General features: G+C 37.0%; 1 protein-coding gene across 1 annotated transcript in view; it reads left to right on the forward strand.

The window, feature by feature from the left end:
- The window catches only part of lrrc4cb (leucine rich repeat containing 4C, genome duplicate b), a 66598-nt gene that overhangs the window by 37265 nt on the left and 5620 nt on the right, over nt 1-23713 (forward strand). The window lies entirely within an intron of this gene.

A 23713-nucleotide genomic window follows, 5' to 3' on the forward strand; every position in this document is an offset into this window, starting at 1 on the left:
TGTCTACAGCAAATCTTCCATGTACTCCAGCTGCCTCCCACAGTCCAAAGACATGCAGGCTGAGGTGCAGTAGAGACTCACAAGTGCCTGTAGGTGTGAATCTGTGTATCTGTTTACATGTGTGGTTCTCACCTAGTGCATGATGGGATAGTGATATCAAAAATGGAGAGAGGTATTATCTGACAGTGTAACTATAGCTGATACACTATATATGTATTTTTAAAATATTTAAAGATGTTATGATCTTTATTTTTATATTAAAAGTGACTCAAATGACTACGTGCAGACTTGGTTGCATTAACAAAGATTTTTATCTTAGAATAGTTTTAATTAGAGTTCAGCAAAACTAGGTTTAAAATGAGTAAATCCATTTTTAAATTAAGCAAAGTTCTGTTTAAAGCCCACTTGTTGCGCAATTAAAAACTAATCTCAATTTAGTAAAATCAAGTTTATTAACGTAAATGGAAACCTAATAGAGTTTAATCAATATGGAGATGATTGCTTACTCAAAGTAAAACAAAATACATAAGTAAAATTGCATTGTTTGATAGCAAGCTAAAAAGTTAGACCAAGAGAAAAAAGAGACTCAAACTGGGTTAAATCTACCCCTTAACTTTTTTTTTAAGAACTTGGAACTTGAAGAAAAGGCAGCCAAGTAAAAACAGAACTGAATCATATTCTAAATTGGAGTTTATTGCTCTAGGGAATAGAATTAGGCTACATTTATTCCAGGTTTAGAGTAAAAACTAAGTTGAGGTTTAAAGAAAGGTTTAAATTTAATTCTTTTTAATTTTAAGATAGCTTAAATGTTTGGTGCAACATAATGTACAGTTAAACCATGATTTAATCAGGTTTAAAAATTAATCCCTGTTGGTGCAACTGAGGCTTAGAGAAATATCTCATGAGATTTTCTGAGCTTTCACAAAGTTTCAGCTCCGGCTTTACTGTCTTAGTTAATTCTAACTGCTCTCTTCAATGGCGTTGTCATGCACAACCACAGCTTTTTTTTCTAATGCAATAGCTCGAAAAACCAACTGCACACTAGCTGCCCAGCAACAAACAACAGACAGTTTACCGTCTAACTGGTGAACACAGTGGAGTGTTTAACATCTGAAGAGCCAGATAAAACCAAAAACGGAGCTAAAGGGAGATTCAGCAGGTTTACAAAAACACGACTCCAGGTGAACGCTAAGGTTGCTCCATATCTGTTACATGTATATTGTTTTCTAACAAATTCACCATATCAGCTTAAAAGACGATTATATGTCAATTCTGTTTTCATAACTTGTTACTGTGTCCCTTGAGTTATTACACTTACTTATTCATGTATTTATTTGGATCCCTATTATCCACTAACTAAGGTAATGTAACTAAGGTAGTAACTACTCTTCCTTGGCTCCATACGAATAAAATTTAAATTATAATGCAAAACAATCCAAGATAAAGGAGACAACAAAAAATAAAACAATTAACAGTTAACAACACATCAACATCAACAAAGCTATTATGACAATAAGAACATCAATGTCATCACATTCCTACATTATATCAAAATATTGTCAGTAAGGCATTTCATACTACTCAGAGTGCCTCATTAATGATCACTAGTCTGATATTTTGTAGCTATTTCAGACATTTATCTTTAGAAAGAAAAAATAAATCAATAAATAAACATTTTTTTCAGATAAGCTGAAAGACTGCAGACACACTTGTGGGGTGAGAAAAATCTCCTACATCTATAGAATAATTTTATCTTATCTCATGCAAGAGAGCATGAAAAACATTGCTTGATAAAATATACGCTTTAACCACCAAAGGAGCTTTCCCTCTTGGAATAATTGCCTTCCTTAGTGATACATTTAGCATTAAACATACATGGCCTGGTGTCAAACAAGCTATATGTCTGACTTAAAAAATCATATGTGAAAGGGGAGAAAAACAAGCTTCCTCAAATGAACAATAACCAGCTCCACAGCAGCTGGACGGCTCTGCCTCGGGCTATCCAAGCCTAAATATAAACAGTGTCAAACATGTAGAGATAACCCCGGGCAACGTTAACTTGGGATTAAAGCCCAGGGTTAACAGGTTAAGAGACACATGTGCTATAACATGATGCATTGGATTTATGCCCATGAACATCTGCAGTCTGACTCACAAAGCTAAAATTAATGTCAAAGGTACAATTAGTGTGTTGTGAAGGAGAATTGTTGGGTCTCTGTAAAATTATTATATTAAATATAATTATATTTATAATCATATTACATGATTACATTACATTATTACATATGGACCTCCTCCATATGAAAAGTGCCCTGAGATAACTTCTGTTATGATTTGGCACTATTTAAATAAAACTGACTTGGCATGCACATTTTAAAAAGTTAGCAAGAAAATCTCACAGTTGCATTTTAGAGGCTCTAAGAGGCTCCTGCAGGAGTTATAGTAAAATGTCTCCCCTGAAAATGTGTTGTGCAATAATTACATCAGAAAAAAATTTACATCTTCATGGATTAAATTCAAATCAACTTCTTTGAAATTGTCAATAATGTTACTGCCAGAGGGGATTGTAAAATACCTTACAGAAAAAGCACCTTTAGGCAGTCTGCCTTTTTATATCCAGCAGCACATACCTGGAACACCATACCCACAGAAGAATGAATATCACATCTCTCAACACTTTCTCCAGATCTATACCACAGTGATGACTGGGCAATAAAAAATACTGTCATAATCTGGAGTAGTACATGTCATTGTTTTCTCTAATCATTGTTTGTTCTTGTCACTTTCCTTCTCATGTTTTTTACATCAACCTACCAGAGGCTGCAGATGAAAACTAGCCTGTAAGGCTAATTCTAGCACATTTACATGATGTGCATAAGTGCTGATGCTAATTAATGTGCATTGTCTCTTCTTAAAGCTATAACATGTAATAGTTTAATATTAAAACAACTGACAAGTTGCTATAATCTCTGCTAAATGACAGGACATGTCAGAGAACAAAGAGGGAAACTGCAAATATAACTAAACATAATGTGCCTGAGTCATCTCAAATAGATTTTCATCAGCAATGGTGTTTTTTTCCCCAGAAAAAAACTCCAAAAACAGTAAAACTTGGGCACAGTTTAGTAATTGTAGTAGTTTAGTAGTTTTTAGTAGTTCAGTAAATAAAAAAAATGTTATCTCCTCAGACCAAGCAGGATCACAGCATCTGCGGGTAAACAGCAGAATTTACCCACAGCTAATATTAACTTCCACATAGTGAGGCTAAAGTTATCATTGCTATCACCAGCAGCCTGCTGGCCAGATTTTGTAGTTACTTCAATTTTTAAACTGTTTCTTCTCTCAAACAAACCAAAATTGAACTAAAATACCTCAACCACACGATAAAACAGTTATATTTTTAGTTAGAACTTAATTATAAACAAAAATATAGTTACTGTTGTGAGTTTTTGGACAACAGCATGATCCCACGCTACCTCGGATGTCATCAAACTACATCTTATGATATTATTTTAATGCGAGAGACCGCTAGTGACAGAACTGATGTGAAATGTGAAAAACAGACACACACAACAAATAGAAAGCACAAATACCAATGACAAAACAAGGACAAACCAAGAGGGAAACAGGTTTTTAGAGGAAGGGGATACAAATTTTGGCACAGTACCAATCCTTAACAGCTTATTAGCAAGCCAGCTGAGACCTCTCACTATGAACAAATAATGAAAGAAAAACAAGATGGACTACCTACTGTACGCTGTCAACGCCGGCTACACACAATCAATCAGCCTTCAGCAGTGAGAAACTTCACACAATCCCTCACCTAGTATGACCAGAGCTAGCCTGATCATCAGCTGCCTCGCTAGATAATGAAACATAATAACTGTTCCTCCACCATCATCAAAATAAGAGGTGATCATCGTCATCATCATCATCAGTGCAGAATACAAAGTTAAAAAGGCCCATAATGTTTGTGTTGCAACAATACAACAAATCCCAGGCTTACCAAATGACCTTGCAGACGCAGAACAATAATATGGCTCTTGGTGATGATTTGTGATCCTCTCGGAAGATCAGAGCCTTTATGAGAGACTGTGTGTACAGTGTACATCCATCTTTTTACAAAATTGTTGACTGCCACTTGAATAATTGCATTTCCCTGCTTTGATTTCTCACTGAGTTTAAGACGGTCTCCCACCGAGCGTCATGCATTCGTTGCTAAAGTATCAAAGCAGATTAACAGAGAGAAAAGAAAAGAGGAGGGAAAAGAGGAGAGGAGAGGAAAAAAAATCAAAATCACACCACTGAGAAAATGTCTGCTGCTCTACAGCTTTCATTTATTGAGTCCAAATATATTTGATGGTGGTTATTTTTAAACAGACCTTAATCCTCTGCTCACCCTTCATCGTGAGGTAGATAATTATAGTAATCTGGTCGAAGGGAATTTAATTTCCTAGCTGTGAATCGTTGCAGTGGGACGGACTAGTTGCTCTATGAAAGGAATTTACAGTGCCCTACAATTCTGACATTTAGATGGCAACACATATGCAACATGGAGCACTGCTTGGGATTCATTTCTGCAATTTTGAGATACTAATTAGCACTAGTGGTACTAGATACTCATATAATACATGGTACATGGCAGAGATATACTTTAAGAAGAATAGTTGAGAAGTACCCATTGTTCTTTTTGTTCTACATAGAGGACGAGGTGAATAGATTGCCTTCGAAGTAGGACAACCTAATGGCACTCTGCTAATATTCACTTCAAATAAAAATCTACCCTCTACTTCTGGAAGCTTTGTGTCTTATGTTGGGAATTTCTTTTGAAGATATTCTAAGTAGGAGAGATTTAAGATCCTCCCCATTGTAGCCAGACAGGAAAGAGCTTGTAATGTACTCGCCGTTCTTGTCCTGCCCTTGAGCAAGTCAGTGATTCCCCACTGACTCTCCGCACAGCTCCAGAGGCGCGCTATGTGAAGATGACCCGACACTCTGACCTCCCTGGAGGGAGCAAAGTGAAAAGAGTTTCACTGCGGGGATCAATAGAAGGATCACATCGTTATCACTTTATTCAAGTCAGTTAAGCAATTTGGGAAAGAAGGGTTTAGCTTGCATTTAATCCTCGACCAAGATATGCAGGCTTCTGCTTGTATGTGCCATTATCTGACTCCTTGTGTGTATGTGTGTAGCTAATGCAGGATTAAATGTGATCCTAATGTGAATATATGTGTGTTCATTTGACAGCAAAAGTGGGCAATTATTAGGGCTGCGACGATACACTTATCTCCCAATTTTATACTTTCACAATACTTGGGTGTTGACTGCATATGCATTCCAATTCTTAAGTTTTGTGATTCTACAAGTTTTGCAATTCAATATTATGGTAAATAGCAATTTTTGTTTGCTTTTTAACACCAGACCATGTGAAAAAAATAATCATACAATTCTAGAGACTGTATAACATAATTCATATTTCCGAGAACACTGCACATCACGCCAATCAGTGAATTATTTTTCAGCAAAATTGTTGTTATACTGCAGATAAAAGTGTAAAATAAAATACTTTTTGAAGAAAAATGTTCCTGCTCGTCAAACTAGAGGCCTAAAAAAGTAACACATAAACAAGATGTTAGGTCAAAATTAATAGAGCCCCTGAAAATTGCACAGAGCACAATGTGAGCCTTTTATAGTGACTCTTTCACAAAGAAAATTGAACTTTCAAAACATGAATTTTGAGTTTGAGTTTTGATTCTTTGAGGTTGCTGTAGTTTGCCATTGTGGAATGTAAAAATCAGCAGCTATTAGTTTGTTTCAATGGATCAGAGGAAATATATAACTGAAAGTCTGAGCGTGTTGTTTTATGTTAAGCATGTGAAATAAAAATGGATGCATTTGACAAAATAATATTACCACGTTCACCATGCTAATTTCTTCTCAGTTGGTTCTCCCATTATGTGCATTATGTGTTATCATCGAGCTAATGGTCTAAGCGCTAGTTATTTATATATAAATATTTATGATACAAATTCAATTCAGGAATTGTATTTATCTCACTGATCTCACAGTGAGATAAATAATCTCAATATTTTTAGGCAAATTTTCAATATACAACAAATACCTCGATATACACATTTTCTCTGAAATAAGATGTTGTAAATTCTCAAATAGTGCAAGCATGAAGATCTTATAGAATATGATGCATTATACAACAGATTGAGCTGGACGATATGGACATAATCAAATATCACAAAATTTTTTGATCAAATGCCCTGATATAGATGTTGCAACAATATCACAGGGATGACATCGGTGCTTTCACAAAATATTAACACAAGATTTGTAATAAATAATGAATAATGTGGATACAGTGATTAAAGTGGGTAAAAGCAAACAACAGAACAGGTAGAACCGTGTGGAATGGTTCAGAAAATCCCTTTCCTGTAATGCAGCCTTTAAAACCAGGAAAAGATAACACATCTAAGATGATATCTAGTCCATATCACAATATCAATATATTGTTGAGCCCTATCTCACTGCACAGTAAAGAACAATATGTAAGTGTTTTTAGAGTTGCATAATATTTAAGAGTCTCCCCATGCTCTATGATAAAGCATAATGGCATATAAATTTTTCTAACTGCATTCTAGTTTTTCAGAGCAATATGTAATGCATTTGCTTGATGTTTGCATAAAGGTAATTATGTGTAAACAGCCTACTTATAGTCTCGCAGGTGCCTCACTGTATGCTCTTTATGGAGGCATAACTAGATGATTGGATGCTGTGTGCTTTTTAGACTATATAGGCCAATTCATACAGTGAAGCCCATTAACTATACAGAAGCTGTGTTTCCTCACAGCTTTCATCTTGGGCATTTTTTTAAGACTCCAAACATGATAATGAGTGCCGGAGCCTGGCCTCAGAGTGGATACAGATCTGCACCCAACTAGAAGTCTCAGCCCTTGTAATCCATCACTGTTGCATCAGAACAGTAACAGCCACTTTTAAATTTTGAAAGAAGTTCTGCTCGCTGCTGCATATTAATGCTTACAGTCAGGAGTACGGTGTCAGCTAAGGCGAGTCAGGGGGAGCTTCTTGCATCTGTTTGTTTCCATGATTTTCTTTCCAAAATAAAGCTATCATCAGTTAACATTGAGCGCTGTAACATTTGGTTAAGTCAAATCCCAGCCAGGCCAATAGACAAATCAAAGCAACATGTTTCAAACAGTTACAGTAAAGTTTCAAAAGAGGCAGATGGCGAGTATGGTTTAAAATTAGCATTTCTAGCTTTCTCATGTTTTTTTAAATTATGGATTTGGGAGAAAAGCAGTCTATGGTTGGCAAAGAATTCAAAGGCTTCAGCCTACATCTTCTCAGCCTCGCTATAAGTGTTTGGGTGTATTGATTTGTTATGTTTGTGAGTGTGAAAGTGTATACTTCTTTTTTTATTATTATTTTATTTTATTGACCTTTAAGACTGAAGTGAAGATTAAAATTTCAGATTCAGCTCTCTTTGAAAATCGTTATCTCTCAAAGCTGGGGTTGGGAACATTGGATAAACCAGTACGTAAGCAAGAGTTTTAAGTCTAAAACTGATTAAACCCCATCCCTCCCTTCAGGCTTCCCTATAAAGCCACTGCTCAACACACATGAATGCACACTGCCTGACAACTACTACTGGAGGATAAGTCACTAAAAATAGTTTTTTTTATTTGATCACCACTAAAAACACAAAGGTTACGTGCCGCGCTTAAAAAGTTGTGAATCTTTATTCACTTGTTTGTTGGTTTGACTCAGTACCAATTTTTTATGTTCAATACTGCAACCTGCATCTGCTGATACTAATACCAATCTGACAGTTTTTTTCCCTCTCTTAAACAAGCAAGCTCTTAATAATACCTTTAATGTAGAAATACCTGTTAATGGATCCACTTTGCTGAACCTAGCCATCAAAAAACATGCTCAAACTGTGAAACAAATATTCTTCTTCCATAAAAGAATGAATATATAGCTTATGACATGACTCCATTATGCAATACTGCTGCTTTTTTTCATTTAAATATTTCTACACACAGAATTTTTAGCAGCATTTTGATTGGTCAGCACCATTTAAATGTTAAAATTTGAATAAATTTGATGTGTTACTTGTGACACTTGTGTCTTTACAACATGTCACTCAAATTCAAGCTAAGCAATTTATGTGGTAGTTTAGGATAATGAATCGTATCAGATTTTTTTAACCCCCACCGATATCCAATCCAGTGATAAATGAATCTTGGATCTTACTTATTTGCTGCTGGATCATGTCGCTTCACTTGTATCAGAGAGTGCGCATCAGAGACTGAGCACATCTGACCGTATCTGAAGATACATCTTATAGGAGCACACGCCAGACGCGCCGTACCAAATGGTTTTGCTGATACATCTTGATGTGTTTGTCCCTTCAGAGGGAGCTTGAAGTGATATTGGTGTCGGTCTGGGCCAGGGTGGGCTCAGGTGAAAAATTCTGGACTTTGTCAGGCTGAGGCCAGGCAACGGGCCATGCAGAGCTCTAAGGCTGGTAGGTTGGCGATCCAATTGTGTCATTCAGGACAAATGGAATGATTGGATGGGCTTCTTAGGCCTGCAACAGCCACAGATACAAGATTTTTTCCCTTTTCTTTCTATTTTTTTTTTTGTTAGAGCATTTGATTTTTCGATTACTCTTAATGTAAAGAGAGTTCAAATAAATATAACTAAAAATGTCTCTGAACTACCTTTTACCTCTATTACCTTCTTACCTGCTGTACATAATGCTACACTAAGCCAAAGCTGTTTATTGTGCAAAAATGAGCCATCACCTACCTTTTTACAAGACAATTTACATCGCTAAAACAATAAATCATAAATGTAACCTTGATACGGTTTACATTCACACATATGAACAAACTTTATGAGACTGTCTCACCACCAATCTACATTCCAACTGCGTATCACCATGGGGATTTGCGACTACATACATAGTCAGCACTGCACTTATTAAAGATGTGTTAATGACTTCTCATATACTGACAGACATAGGGCAGAATGCAGAGAAAGGCTTTACAATGAGAGACTGTGGCACACTGGTGGGCAGCAATCTTAAACAAAAGAACAAAAGACTGCACCACGTATGGTGCCATCTGTTGTCAGTATCCTGTCACCCCAATGTGAACACAAAAGCTCCAGAGAGAACCGCCTCCAACTTCTCCTATTCAGTCAATTTGCAAACTAGAATGACCGGAATTCATTGGCAAATAGCTGTGACTGAACAGGGGACACTCCAGTGAACTAATCCCTTCGAGCACTCTGCATTTTGCAGGGAGCGGCAACCTGCCAAGATTGGCCATTGAAGCTACGTTGCTATTGTGTCATTTTTAATGCAACACTGTTGTCTTTCTCAGTACTAACAATGAATGATGGTATTTTGGCCTTTTGGAAGCATTACCACGACACCAGTGATAGGCTACAGGAAGGCAGGAATCTAATGGCTCCTACAAATTGCAAAATAGTTTTTATCCCTGGCCATGAAAAATTGAAATTTACGTGTAATATCATTAAAACTCCTGGCCCACTTTCTAGCATTTCTGAACCTGAAACAAATCACATTCAATATGTTATTAACACATTTGGAAAGAGCCAAGCTCCTCTGATGAAGCATAAAATGTAACAAGGGCATCACTATGATGCAGAACCTTTTTAATTAAATATTTAATAATGCATCTTTCAGACAAAATGAGTGTTAAGAGTTCATTCACAATTCTTTGCTAGCAGTCCAACGTTGGTCCACAGCTGCGTGATCACTGACTTCACCAGTCAAACAAATCCTCTGCTAAAGCACCGATCTGTTTAACTACTGTAAGAAGGCAGCTTATGGGGTCTGTGCAGCTCATTATTCTGCTGCCACTGCTGCTGGCTGTGTGTACTTACCTACCTAAACCCAGGCTGCCACCTGCTTTTTTTGCACTGCATGTAGAGGGAAATGTATTTCCACAGTTTTCTGATCACTACAACCAAAATGCTTTGCAGTGAGAGTGCTGGTCGATATCTGTGTAACCAATTACCAAGATTGTCCCCAGTGTCTGAGTCATGCTAACATACTTCACTGTGCCATGCTGTCATTTAGTCCAATCAGCCTTGACTCTGCCACGGTGCCCTTCAACCTACGATTGGCCGATCCTGCAGATCTCTTTTTAGGAACGCAGTCATGGGAGCAGATTGGTGGGCTAGACAAGTGACACGAATACTAAGAGCGCCCTCGCATTCAGTCAGTCTGCCACCCAGGGCATCCTGTCTTAATCCCTTTGCAGAGACCAGACAGAGCCTTGGCAGAGTGCATTTGAACATGGAGGTCCCTGCAGATTATTTAGCCCATGCAATTATCATAATGGAGGCAGCATAAGGTAATACGTGAATAGGAATTGAATTATCACTTGAAAGGTGTCTCTTTACCCTCCCACTCTTCCTCTTTCCAGTATTAGCACAAGATAGTAACCTTCCTCTACTTACCTTGAAATTAAGGCACATGAAATAACATACAGGATGTGTTATATAATGTCATGTTGTTTAACCACATAACACAAGAGGTGAATTCTTGAAAAACAGTTGCACTGAGCTATACCTGTTTGCTGTAGCTGTGCATACATATATTTTAATGTAACTCCCTTTTCCACATTCTCCTGACCAGTAATATTCTAAAAATGTCATTATTTAAACATTTAATATATAACTTTTCTGCATTAACATGTTTTAAAATGAGCAGACCAATGTTATACATTTTGCTGACCTGTACATTACATTATCACAATTTTTTTCTAGCCATGTAGATGAGGGATGAAATGATAATAGTTTTCATGATAAACTTTCAAGTTTTAATTGTTGTGACAGTCATGTTTGTCATGTACCACACTTTAAATAACTCATAACTTAGCAACAGTCTCTCAGAAGCAGACACAGCAGCAACATGTTTTGTTTTTTTTTCCAGAAAAGACAAAATGCCATTTCAAATTAAGACATTTTTGATATAAAACTGAAAATTGTGAAATTTCAGTGTGTGTAATTACAGCTAACCATGATTATTTTGGTCACTTTAGCACAGTTATAGACATAGACAGTATATTAAATAGTGTCTTAAGTATCCTCGGAGTCTGAAAAGTGAAGCTAGTATGGAGGTGTCTTAAACCTGCATTCTTTATCATGGTCAGCAGGTGGCGACTCCACTGGTTTCAAAGGTAGTCTGACAGTATGTACCCTTATGGGAAAATGAATCTACTTCTTGCTTGATTTATGGCCCCAGTAAACAGTTCATTGAAAATGTTCACTGGTCTCGATGTTCATTTAGTAAATTATGGTCATATTTAGAGTCAAACAACACAAAACTCAGATCAAACTGTCAAACTAGACAGTGCTGATCATATATTAATCAAGATACTCTTACTGTGTTGCGAATTTCTCGGCTCAAATATTGTCAGAAACATATATTAGTGCAGGGATTCCCTTTAAGTAACTGTTTTTATTTTTAAGTGTCAATTAAAAAAAAAGTATTCACTGTCAATCTAGGATAATTATAAACTACAATCAGTCAAAACAGATGACCCTATGTCTCTCCGTGTTCAAACCTCCAAAATTCGTTTATTAATTTATTCTGTTCTTCTTTTTGCTTTGAACTGTTCAGCTGTATTACAAGAGAGACTGTGACTGTGACACACCACTGTGTCCAATTTCTAACAGAACCTCCCAAAACTCAGATAAAACTGTCAAACTAGACAGAGCTGAGCAATATTCTGTAACTACATTACCTATTTCTTGCCTAAAATGTTTTCAGAAACATATTTTAGAGACTGTTTAGTTGTAACACGAGAAACTTTTGTGATCAGGCAGGCCACCATTATTTGCTGCTGTACGGATAAGCCAAAACCAACCACCACTCAAGTCACGGTATGTAGCTCACCTCCACGCTCTTGTCGATACTGCCTAAGGCTGGCTGATTTTCAAAAAATATCTGATTACAATTATTTTGAGTGATACTGCAATTGCAATATGATTTGCAATAGTAGGAGTAATGATAGTTTTTACATAATTATTCCTATTTTGATTGAAAGATGTGTTAAAATGACTATGGTGTGATTTTTTTTGCAGGAGAACATGTTTTTTTCTAAGTTTGTGGAATCTGATTTGTAGGACAGGACACCTCTGCCACATGACAATTAATTTGAGAAAAAATTTAAGCACATGTTACCTTCAACAAATATTGTACTCACTGTGTTTCATTTGCTATAACATCAGAGTGTGAGGATGGTAACCGGCAAACATGACTGCACGTGATGTGAATAAAACTTTAATACATTACCTCGCCCGTAAACGCGATTCATGATTCACATCAGATATATTTTAACTGGCAGTGGGTGTTGCTTTAAGCTACTACAAGGAACTGCACCTGTGGACAAACGCTGTAGCGTTTCCACCACAATAACCAAAAAATATAATGTCAATAAAAGAATTGTGGAAATAAAAAATCTCCTCTTCAGGCTTCTTTGTACTGATTTCAAAGAGAATCTGACCTGGTGGGAGGCATTCAGAATAACTATAAAGAAATCTTCTTTTGGATTGTCTTGTTTGCTATGAAGGTCATTAAGATGCATCAGTATTAAACTGAGATAGTTTCATAACTGGTAAAAAACTCCTTGTAGTACGTTTAAGAATTAAGACAACTCTCATGATCCCAGTCATCAAACAGCAGCCACAACGTCAAATTATCTTTTGTTATTGTTTTGATGTAAATTTAAAGCGAAGCCACTGAGCTGCATTGTTTCTATGTTAGTCATCTCCTCTGTTGAAATTCTTACAAAACTTTTTACACAGTGCTTTGATAATTTTAAACCTCTCTTACGTCAGACCAAAAGTCAATATCAAAACCATTTAATAAGCACAAACAAAACAAGGCCGTCACAATTCAATAGCCAAGACCACAATCATCAGTCTTTGGACAAAGTGGCGGGATGGCTGATAATGATATTACATTTCTCATCAGAAACAAGAGATTGATTAAAAATAAGGTCTTTAGTACTGTCCTCAGACATAATACCATAGCATATTGGCTGATAGCAAATTAAAATGTGTCTAAAAGGTTTTTGTCCTCACAGCGATTGTCTGTCTGACCATAATTCCAGATGGCATTTTGATTGCTCTCAATTTTTTCGTTCTTTTAATTTAATCTCGTTCCATCGCAGACTGGAGAAAATGAGCCCGGTCATCTAAAATTGTGATGATTTTCAATAATATGATCGTGCCATCTGGGAGCGCTGCTGCCCTGAGGTTGGTGGAGGTTAAGCTGAGGTCAGAGGGTCAACTGTACCACCTCTTTTCTCATAGTTTATGATGAAGAGGGTTTGATTAAGTTCTGTTCTCTTTTGGCTTGTTTGTGTAGTTATAGACTATTTTGTCCCTCACATTCTGCAGACCAGTGGCAGTAATTATAGTCATAAACTAGGAGGAATATTTTAATTCCCCGGTGAATCTGCACAGGATAAATTGGTGTGGAAAACTGATGGATAGGTTTTCTATATATACTTTACTTCTGATCCATATATCTTTACTGGGCTTCCAACTTTTTGAGGATAAACCCTAATGTCACCTTATAGCTTCATCAATATTTCTTTTACATTAACATTAAATCAAATGACTTTGTAAAATGAGAGGGGTTGCTCATACAGGGCCAAAATAATTGATAGTGTCAGCCAACTCTGCAGTTCCATAAAGCTTTGTAGCTCCTCTTGTAGCTCATTGTTTAGAATTTTATGACCTGCATAAAATTGCAGTATTTGGTGTATGGTTGAGTCAATATATCAGTCAGCTTGTTTTCATATTTTTATGCCCCCTACTGTCCAAAAATCGAACCAAGGAACCAGCAGAGCCTTTATGTGAAATCATTCAGAAAATCCAATTACATTGTTCTGCTACAATGTTCTATTTAAATGTCCAGAATAACCAAGAACTGCTTAAAGAACCAGTACGCTGATTAGGATTTAGGGGGATCTTTGGCAGAATATGGCAGAAATGGACTATAACTTTCCTAAAAATGTTTCAAGACTGGGCAATATATCAATATTATGTTGATATCATGATGTGAGACATGATATCTTAGATTTTAGATATCATTATAAGTTGTCTTTTCCTGGTTTTAAAGGCCAAATGACACAGGTCCCTACACATTTTCCATTTCAAAATTCCAAGCTTTTCCAGTCTCAAATTACCAGACTTCTCAGTAGATTTTTCAGAGTATATTTGCCATTTGAGAACAAACAGCTAGATGTTTATTAGCCTACAAATACAAATTGTTTAAAATCCAAATGTTAACATGAATATCACACTTTGACTATGGACTGTATGTTGAGGGATTTTACTCTATACTTGGAAAGCTTTTGGAAAACTTGGATGTAGGCGCTCACTCCACACCTGCACTCAGAAACTGGTCAACGCGTTCCACTGTCAAACATCTCTGCCCTAAAAAGAAGTGAACTAACAAGTGCTACGTATACTTATATTACTTTTCCTTAACATACTAAATACATATTGGATTATTGTTCCTCTCATATGTTCAGTCATCTTTATAAATAATAAATAAAAATCGAAATGAGTTGGGAAAAAAAGCCATACTCTCTCTTTTTTTGCCCATATTTCTCCAGGCCTGTTAATTCAAATTAACCTGACACAACAGATGGTTTGTTACAAAGAACCATCTGGGAGGCCGTCCATAGATGTTTGGAAAAGAACAGGCATATATTGAGATATTTGCACTGTATATTCTGGAAAAGCCCAGCGTTATTGCAGAGACCTTTCACATTTTGTTGATTGTGGTGGGAAACCAAAACAAAAGCAGTAGTGCTTCCACCATAATGACCACAAAATATAACTTCAAAATTAAAATGATCCAACTAAAAATCTCTTCCTGCTTCTTTTTAGCTGCCTAAGGTACTAACTCTGTCTGGCTCAGGCTTGTTTCATGTGATTTCAGTGAAAATCCAACCTGGTGACAAGCATTAAGAAAAACTAGAGAAAAAGTCGATTCCCTTGCACACGGTCTCATTAACTTATGTAGGTCATATAGAGGCATCAGTAATAAATTGAGATGGATTCATAACCAGTTAAAAAACACCTTGTAGTAGCTTTAAAACAATTGAGATATTATTTAGTCCACAATGTTGCACCACTGTGTTTCTACAGTAGTCCAGAAAGGACAAATGAAACACCAGCTGTGGAAAGGAAGGGTAAGACGAGGGGTATTCGGTTAGCTGCAATCAGCAATTTCACTGCTGGATGCCACTTAATCCTGCACACTGCTCCTTTAAAATGAAATTCAAAGACATTTAAATTTCATGTGCATGTGCATGTTCGCGTGTAAACAATCGAGTAAACACTTTTGGTCAGGTTTATTAAACCCTGCAGTTGTCAGTGCATACTGAACCCTATAGCTTAGATCCAGTCCACCTTTTCTCTACCAGCCCTGGCAGCCATCCATTCATGAAGCACTTTCATCTGCACAGCGATGAGAGAAAACACTCCAGCAAAACCCACTAGTATGACCTTGCTTATAGGTTTGTTTTTCCATTTCATGTCTGCAGCCGTCTTTCAACTAGACATTATAGAATGTTTCATGGAGTGTATCTCCCGTGCAATCAGGACGATGTTACCTTGAAACCACTGAAAATGAAATATCATGGCTCCGGACTTCTCTTGTATTTCAGCAATTTCACCAGGATGCCAATGTTACTTTCATTACCTTGAAAATGAAATATTGTGGCTGCTGACAATTGTGCTTTAAATGATCCGATTGAAGTCTCAGAAATTATTTCAATTCGGTTTCATTCAGAGCTGAAATAATGATTTTCCATTCCTCTTTTTGGCACCCCACTAAGTAAAGTAATATTCTGCACAGGGTGTAGCTAAAGAAACAAACACCAAAACGTGATTTGCATCAGTTCTTTTTTTTGTGAGACCTAAACCACAGTGCACTGCAGCAGTGGCCTGTGATTCTACTCACAGAGAGGCTGCTCTGCCAACACACCTTGTTTAAGACATTCACTAAATGTGACTGGTGCAAAAAGTCTTTTGTTTCAGTGCAGCACTCTTACGACCAAGTGAGATGATAAAGACAAGGCAAATAAAAAATATATATCAGGCGTTAACAGCTACATGAAATGACAGATGCGATTTTACTGTAACCATGGTAAACATGACAGTATACCAAGTATTATGATGCATATGCCAGCTGCAGTGAGGCCTGTACTCCAAACAACCTGAACTTACCCCAGTTACAGGCATACACACAGTTTAAAATTGGCTGCAGCAAGCAAGCCAGTGACAATACTAAAAAAAATATTTGTTGGATAACACCATCCCGAGAGAATGAAAAATGCTCAAGAAAATACACTTTATTTTTGCTGTTCTGAGACTCGTCCAGTCAACGAAAGGGCCATCATTTCTGTTCCTGTTAAAAGAATAGACTTTGGCTGATAAGTCAGCAGCACCCAACAGCCTCCCAGATTTATTTCCCTAACACCAGCACTCTGCGTACTGAGGCTGAGGTGGGGGAGGGGATCTGCCTTTTCTTTTTTTTTTCTCTTTTCAGGTGGAGCAGAGGCGGAGAGTGAAGCACTCTCAGTCTGCATGTCAGAATGAGACAGTAGCAGCAGTGGTGGCCTCTAGTTATCATGGCCCCAGTGCAAGATTTTAAACCCGCCACCGTATCCCCTGAGACGTACGCAAACAAGCATGAAACATGCACACGCACTGCAACAAAGAGGTTTCTTTTTCTCTCAAAGTGCTGGATTTAAAAGTCTGGTCTTCACTTAAACGACACTGAGCAACACAAACAGATGGTCACAGTCATGAAATCAAATTACACAGTTAACAAATCAGCTAATTATAGTTCGGATGTTTACATACATGTAGGCTACTGATGTGTTAATAACTGTACAGCAACACACTTCAGATATGAAGCTGCACACAGTATTTGGAACACAGCACTCATTGTATTGCAAGCTCATATAAATGCTGCTGTTGTATTTATTGACCCCATTTAGGGCTGGAACTAATGATTAATTTTACTGTTTATTTAAGTGATAATTACTTTCTCAATTAATCGATTAGTTGCTGGGTCTACAAAATGCCAGAAAAAGGTAAAAAATGTCAATCAGTGTTTCCCAAAGCCCAAGATGACATCATCAAATGTCTTTGTACACAACCCACAGATAAAAGAAACCAGGAAATACTCATATTTAAGAAGCTGCAATCATTTTGACTAAAACATTACTCAAACTGATAAATTGAATGTCAAAATAGTAGTGAATCAATTTAATAATTGATTCGTATTTGATTAATCGATTAATCACTGCAGCTCTAACCTGATTATGATTGTACTTTATAAATCTTAGCAATTGTAATGTTTAAATCTGTAGTGGCAAAGAAGAAAAAACATTGTCCATCCATCAGTCTGGTCCACAGCCATTTTCTAAATGTAACAATTTAAACAAAGTTTACTTCTTAGTTTAATCTGCTGCATCTGATCTGCAAAAACCTTTTTTGTTTTGTTTTGGGGTTATTATCAACGTTTATCGTCATTATCATTTAATCTGACAGTTTTTTTTTTTCATTTGTTTTTTTTGATGAATCAATTAATCACTTTGGCTATAACATTATGAAAAAATGCCCATTATAGAGCCCAAGGTGATGTATTCAAATTACCTCTTTTATCTGACAAACAGCCCATAATCCACAGATACTCAGAAAACCATCATCAACTGATTAATTTATTAATTATTTAAGATCTATTTTTATTTTTTCCAAACACTTCTGAAAGGCATTATTCTTTCTGAATGTTTTTTAGGGGGTTAACAAACGACCAAAGAAATGAATTGATCCATCTAGCAAGTATTTTCTTTGAGTTTATTCCTCTGTACCACAGAACTCCACTATTGTCCAAAAACTATTACAAAACATCAATGAGCCACAGCACTGCACTGGGTGACACGATCCTTCATTACAACGGACATGGGCAGTTAATTTTGAGTTAATTCTACATACTCGTGTGTTACCCCTGTTTGAGACGACTACAGTCCTCAGCTGTTTGAAGATAGTATTGGGCTTTATTTTTTTTTTTTTTAACAAAGGGGAACTTTGCATTTGTGACTTGTTTTTAGAGATTTACATGTTCAATACTAATGAAAGGGCTTTAGGCTGAGTGCCACAGACACGGTAGAAACGTCGGAAGGTATTTACAGATGGACTAACTCAGCAATTGTTTTGGTCTTTTCCTGGGATTTGTTGACAATAAGGCCAGCCCTTTTGTTATTCTCAAGTCATTAAACACAGACAACAACTTCTATAGATGCGCCAGGCTTTCAAGTTACTTCAGTGTAAACCCATTCATGGCTGTATGAGACATAATAGGCTTTTGATGTAGTATAAAGAGCGAGGAAGTCTGTGTTTGAAGTAGGTGAAGTGGATGGATGGGTAAAACAATCCAGGACTTTCACCTAGAAGGCCAGGGTCTGCGTCCTATGTGAAAACAAAAGATTATTAAGTTTTAAGGTGCGCTTTGTTACATGAGTCAAGTGACCTTTGTATTGTGACCTGTTTCACTAAAGTTATGTAACATACACAACTACTTATTTTAAATAGGAATTTTCCTGTTGACTGATTAAACTAAAATCTACAAAATTTAGATTAGTCAACTTGTCAAAAGCAACAAAAACACTCAGAAAACAGTAGAAACTGAGCAAAGTGTATTACTATGTATGTACAACACTGTTAAGAGCCATTTGAAGAAGAAAAAAATATATAACTGCTGCTGGACTGTGTGGTATTTCGCTATGTGCATTATGAACCTCTCTCATGGCATCTTGGCATTAGGGAAAAAGTATTACCAGAGGTAAAAATCACAAGCCCGGCCATGTTGAGAGCTGCAGCTATGTGATAGGACTTAGCCAATTCCATAAGAGCGAGCACGCAGGGCGAGCTCCACAGGGTTATGATGTCACTTGCGTGACTTTTGGGTGTGGAGTCCTACTACTTTCTTGACTTGTGAAATTCTTATTTAAAGTGACAAAAAAATCATATGGGTAATTCAAGGCACAATTCAAATGGGATAAAAACATGATGTGTCTCTTAATGTTAAATTAAGTAAAAAAAAATTTCAATAAAGTTCCATGGTGGTCAACCATAAAGGGAAAGATTATCCTATCACGTAAGGTCCTTATTTATTGTATATACTGTATATGCTAATATATTCATTAGCACCAGAGATGTGTGTCGTCATTTCAAATAGTGACACATTGCACTTGTTATCCATCTGTATCTCCTAGGCATAGCGTCTGTACACAGGTCTTATGAGGCCCAGATGGCCTGTGAGGTTTCAAAATTGGCACAAACGAGGTTAAAACCAAGACACGCAACAAACGTATGCAGATGTAATGAATCAGTAATGTGCTGTATGAATTAGCAAGATGACGTTCAGTTCATCAGACACCTCTCTTAGTGGCCACGGGCCCCTTTTTCCATTATGATGAGAAACTTGCCAGATTTTTATCACTTCATATTTTATCCAGTCTGTCAATTTCACACAAACTGGATCAACTGCAAAAGGCTCTGATCAGTGTCATACAAATGTGACATTTGTTTGGATGTTTTTCTCCCCCCAAATATTTGAATAAATTATGACATTAATAAACATTTTTTGTAGTTTATTTTTAGTCGAATTATTACATTTTATGAAGGAAAAAGAAAAACTGCTGTTGATTGAGCATATTAAGAATTTAATGATGTTAATCATGCCTAATTTTTCCTCCCCCTCAAGACTGTTGTGCCTAGTCCCACCCTATTTGTGTTGTGATTGGCTGCTACAACTGTGCTCTGATTGGCGGTGAGTGTGAGTGTAGATATTGACAGTTGGGAGAACTTTACCGAGGAAGCTGTGGTGGATGACTATATGAAACACAGTACTCCCAAACAGAAGACTGGGCTTCGTGTCACATGTAAAGTATTATTGTTAGTTTTAGTATAGTTAGTTTGGTTAGGTTTAGAGACAGTAATGACTTAGGAAGGCTTAAATGCAAAAACTACTTGGGTAGGACTGGGGACAAAAACTATGTGGGTAGGTTTAGGCAAAAAAAATATTTGGGTTGGTTTAGGGACAAAAACTACTTGGGTAGATTTAGGGACAAGAAATACTCATTAAGTTTGAGGACAAAAACCTGGTTAAGTGTAACGACAAAACTACTTGGGAGGTTTGGGGACAAAAAACATTTGGGTACGTTTAGACACAAAAATTATGTGGGTAGGATTAGGAACAAAAACTACCTGGGTAGGGATAGACAAAAATATTTTGGGACAAAGCCTTCTTGGGTAGATTTAGACACAAAAAAAATACTTGGGTTGATTTCAGGACAAAAACTGCTTGGGTGGATTTAGCGACGAAAACTACTTGGGTAGGTTTAGAAACAAGAAAAAAATACTTGGAAGTTTAGACACAAAAAAATACTTGGATAAGTTTAGGAACAAAAGTACTTGGGTTGGTTTAAGAAACAAAAATACTTGGGTAGGTTTAGACCCAAAAAACTATTTGGGTAGGTTTGATGACAAAAAGTCCTTGGGTTAGCTTAGGGACAAAAACTACTTGGGTAGGTTTAGAGACAAAAGGCGCTAAGGTAGGTTAGGAGAAAGTTTATGGTTGAAATGGAAGCTTTCACAATGTTAGGAAGGCTTTCTGGCATCCACGAGGAAGTGCTGTCAAGGCAACTAGCCAATTACAGCACAGTAGGTCGGGACTAGGCAGAACAGTCTTGGAAAAGAATTAACATTTTAATGACATCCTCATCATAATATTAAGAGTGTTAGTGACTGATCAGGTATTAACTGCGATAATATCAGTATTAGAATCTTGTGTCACACGCAAGATTAGCAAGCCTACTGCTGAACATGACTTTGTTGTCTGATAGCAGAACTGCAAATTGAGATGTTTATTTATTTATTTATTTGTTTTTTTTGTCCCTGGCTTGGAATAATCCTATTGTACATAAAACAGTCCTAATCCCCCCTTAGAACTCTAAGGGGAAATTCTAAATATGCCAACAAGCAAAGAAAAAAAAAATCAAACTCAAAATGTGACTGCAAAGCACGTTGTTCAATAATGCAACATTTCTTGTTACACTTTATCCTCATTGATGTGTTATCTTCCTCAATGACTCGTTTGGAGCAGCGTTAACATTTTTCTTCTCATATTCATATGAGACTATGAACAGAGATTCTTTTTTTGGAAGTGTTACTTGATTTCTTGATTGGTAGACACCCAGTTATTTAGGTCTTTGCATTGTAGACTGCCAAGCTTGCTTCCCTCTTGTGTGGGAATGTCCAAGCTAACACATTTCGCTAGTTGGACTAGAATGTCGCTGCTTGCAGTGCACAACACTGACAAGACTCTAATCATCTGACATTGTAATTTAAGTGCTCTGAAATACTTTGCTTTATATTACAGTCTCCTTACCATGTGCACCCTGATTGGGACATATGTTACCTTAGCACTTTTCCAACAAACTCATTATAACAAATGAATCTGGCAAATCACAGCAGTGTCAAACATAATGCCAGTGGCTGCTGGTGGAGAAGCAGAAAAGTAAGGGTGGGTGTGTTTTTATGTTGCTGGCAGGATTTTAGATGTAAGCAGCTACTGCTTTCAGTGGCTATGAATACATGTTGAGCGTGCCTGGATGGAATTAATCCACGCAGTGTTGCACCAACAAAGGGAGGAAGGATGTCTGAAGTGAATTTTTCTCTTCTGCAGTATATGTGCCATCCCTTTATGTAATGAGGCATTCTGTGCAGATAAAATGTATTCACATAAAATGTTCTATGAGGAATGCATGTGGCCAAAGCTATAATTACTCTAGGACTGGTACATCGATGTGTCATTGCTGAATATACATTTTTCATTAAGCATTTCAGTGGGAAAGCAAACAGAGGTGTTTTATTGACAGCTGATAATCTCTATCAGTGTGTTTGTCATGTCTGACATTTTCTTCTCTTAGGTGGCAGCGCAGGGTTGTTGTAATTCCAACCAGACAAAATGAGCTCCTGCCAGTGGGATGCCTCATTCGATCTGATTCCCCAGCAGAGGCTCATCTCTTCACAGCCTCTCTCCACCACGGCTGGCGTGGCAGCCTGGCTGGTGTAAAACCAAGCCACATGTACACTCATTTCTACTGATTAAGTCAGCCACTCATCCTCACGGAGAACATTTCCACCTCGGTTAACAATCTTTACAGTTTAGAAAACACCTGTCATAATATTCTTGTTTCTTCTTCTTGTGGGTTGACGGAAAGAGAGGATTAACAGATAACTTGAGTTGGAAGAGTTGGAAGGAGACAAGGAGAATACTTAAATCTAAGGACCCAGCAGGCAAGGCTAATGTTTCTTGCACTAGGAGGGAGTGCTTTGCTCTTGGCAAAGGCAAAAAACTGCACTGAAGAATGGAGTCTGCATCACTTAATAGCAAAGCTTGACACAATGCTGTCACACTTCATAATTTCACAGCATATTATATGTTTGGTGTACAGTATGTATTGATTTATTTGTAGGCTACCATGTTAGTGGGCAGGAGATAATAAGGGGTGATAGCAACACGTCAACACTGCTGTGTAGAAGTGGGAGGTACAGGCTGTACTGTATGTGTATGAATGTCTTAGTCTATTTTTATCTTGAGTACACTCAGGCATATTCCTCAACACTTTGGCTGAATGAGCTAATCTAATCTAATTTAATCTAATCTAAGATAACAGGCTAACGAGTTTCTTGTTTGTAACCTGATTTGATAGATAATAAATTCGGCTATATTTATGCAAGGACAATAACCAGACCTCTTCACACTCTTGAATCACGCTATTTGTTAGCAATTTTGGTGTGACAAAAAATTGGATTGTAATGAAAAGTAAACAGAACTGTAATACTGCCTTGGATAAGCATTAATCATGAATCAATAAAAAAAAATGCAGTTTTTCAAACCCCAGGAAACGAGTCAGATAAAATATTTAAAAGGCAATAAAACAGGCTATAGAATATTTTAGTGTAAAGTCAAGTAGTGAAAAATAACCCTCATTTATCAGTGACTTTGTTAATATATAATATTTTACATCAAGAAATAAGCACAGTTTCAGGCAGTAATAACTAGACTTCTTCCTTGTTTGCCAGTGTGCGCATTTCACAGGTGCAATGTTTTTTGCATTTTTAAGAATGGAGATTCTGTACAAATTTCTCATTAGCACGGCCCTGCAGTGATTGTATCACTGCAGGACCACTGCCATTGAGTGTAATACTTTGGTATCAAGGACTTGACTTGTCCTGAGAGGAATGAGGCCCGGTGACATCAACAGATTGCTATTTTTTTAAGAAGCTTTTGTGTATTAAATAATTCCAAGCTTAGGATTCCAATGAGCAAGTGGGGTTTCAAGAAATTCACAGGTTCTGCTCAAATGGTCCTGCTCATTTTTCATTTTCAGTCTCCAGTGTAGCTGCATCAGCTTCTGTGAAGTCTGGAAATCTGGGACAATCCAGGGTTAGGGAGCTAACAAAAAGCTTGTTATATTCCACAGATGGCACTGTATTGTCAGTTAATTGAAGCTGTTAATTCATCTTGCTCTTGTTCTTT

The sequence above is a fragment of the Lutjanus erythropterus genome, chromosome 1 (genome assembly GCF_056507025.1).
Source record: "Lutjanus erythropterus isolate fLutEry1 chromosome 1, fLutEry1.hap2, whole genome shotgun sequence".
NCBI lineage: Eukaryota > Metazoa > Chordata > Actinopteri > Lutjaniformes > Lutjanidae > Lutjanus > Lutjanus erythropterus.